This window comes from Mesoplodon mirus (assembly GCF_964341445.2).
Source record: "Mesoplodon mirus genome assembly, chromosome: 7".
NCBI lineage: Eukaryota > Metazoa > Chordata > Mammalia > Artiodactyla > Ziphiidae > Mesoplodon > Mesoplodon mirus.
In genome coordinates, this window is record NC_138983.1 from 54,039,384 (window position 1) to 54,041,283 (window position 1,900).

Here is a 1,900-nt window from a genome sequence, read left to right on the forward strand (position 1 = left end):
TTTCTTCATCCTTAAAGTCCTTAACACAGCCTGGTACATCCACAGCAAGCCTGCAGTGGAGCCCTTCTGAAGCCAGAGACACTCAAGAGTTCACTCTCAGACTGGAATTGCATTAAGTGCACCTAAACAGATAAAGCCAATAGAATAATTTATCCTTTTTTAAAAAAAAGTCATTCTAAACATTATTCAGGTTTAATATAGAGGACAAACTAGTGGTTACCAGCGGGGAGAGGGAAGAGGGGAGGGGCTTAAGAGGTTTAAACTATTATGTGTAAAATAAGCTACAAGGAAAAAAAATAAAAATAAAATAAAATAAAATAAGCTACAAGGATATATTGTACAACTCAGGGAATATAGTCAATATTTTATGATAACAAAAGAATTATTCAAGTTTATTAAACAAATTTTTAAGGTCTTATAAGATGTTCAACTTTCATCAGCTTCAAGGTTTATGTTGCTCCCAAATTTTGCATATAACTGAACTTCCGAATCTAACACTCACTGAATTGATTGCAGTCTGGATGCTAAGGCATCCGTTTCTTCTGGTAAATTTTTCTTTGCTTCTTCTAACACTTCTTGTGCTCATTGTTGAGAATCGCTAACGAAAACATCGCCAATTTTAAATCATTTTGATATCATTAAGCAGTCATCACCTGCAAGCATGATATCCCCCCAAGCATCTTCCAGATTTCGAAGTTGTTTCTTGTTTACTTCTATTTCTTCCTTCACTTCTGGGATTCTACTTGTATTCTGTGCAAATGTGTCTTTTGTTTGTCTTCAAAAGTAACATTGACATCTTCTGCAGCCACCTTCTTCATAGTGGCCGCCACCTTGGTAGAATAATCCATTCTTTACTGGATTCTGTTGAAAAGAAAAATGAATCTAAAAACACTCCATGCAATGCTCTCAGAATCCATTTTCTCCTCCTGTCCACTTCTATCCTCTGTTTAGTTTGGCTGCTCTCACCTCAAAGGCCCTGAAAACTTCTCCAACCCCAAACTATTCAGCTCTTTCTCATTTCCCTCACCTCACCCCCAGTACTTTATTATGTGGATTAACTTGGCCTCTTGTCCAGCAATAGGGAAAATAAAGGGGGAAACTGCAGGATCCCTCATAGGATTCCCTTTGGCAGGATGGGATCCTGTGTAGTGACCCCCTGTCCCATTCCAATTACTACTATTATTTGAAGTTGTGACAGGACAAAAATGATTAACATATGAGTATTCAAGAGCTTGTCCTAACCCCTGCCCACTAAATAGACTACATTTTCCCTTAAGTTTCTGCCCATCCTCGCCTGTAAGGAGGGTCTTGCAATGCCAGGTAGAATCTTTTACTTTGGGAATGGAGAACAGAGTTGGAGGGAAAGCAGAGAGGAACCAGATCAGAGGGCAGCAGGGAGGGGGAGGGACTTGGCAAAAGAAGTTAAACCTATTTACTTTCTTAAGAATACAGGAGGGAGGTTTCACTACTGCCCAAGATGTAGAAAGCTGGAAGGAGTGGTGTCCCCATCCTCACAAGAAAAAGACAGATAAACTACAGATAAGATTATAAAAAGGCAGCTTTGGGAGTGAGGATGTTCAGGAGAGGTAGTAGAGGAAAGGTACACAGTACTGTCCCCCTGCCAAGACCCTTCTCTCATCTGGAACAAAACCCTTAAGCTACTTGGGCAAAGGTAGCGAACATTTTTGTCCCCAGGGGCACAGGCAAGATCCCACTGCTGATGAGAGAAGGATAAAAGAAAACTCCCTCTACCCTGATAGAGGGCAGAAAACTGTCCCAGGCCCAAGAAGCCTGAACTAATACCACTGCTAGAGGTCCCCTCCTGCTGGAGGAGGGCAGGAAATCCTATCCAGTGCAAGACTCACCACAAATATAAGGCAGAGATTGGCTTCTATGGGGA

General features: G+C 41.2%; 1 pseudogene across 1 annotated transcript; it reads right to left on the reverse strand.

The window, feature by feature from the left end:
- Positions 1 to 246: 246 nt before the first annotated feature.
- LOC309808786 (prefoldin subunit 4-like) lies at positions 247 to 848 on the reverse strand (annotated as a pseudogene). Its single transcript has one exon. The product of its transcript is annotated as a prefoldin subunit 4-like (transcript).
- Between the last annotated feature and the right edge of the window lie 1,052 nt (positions 849 to 1,900).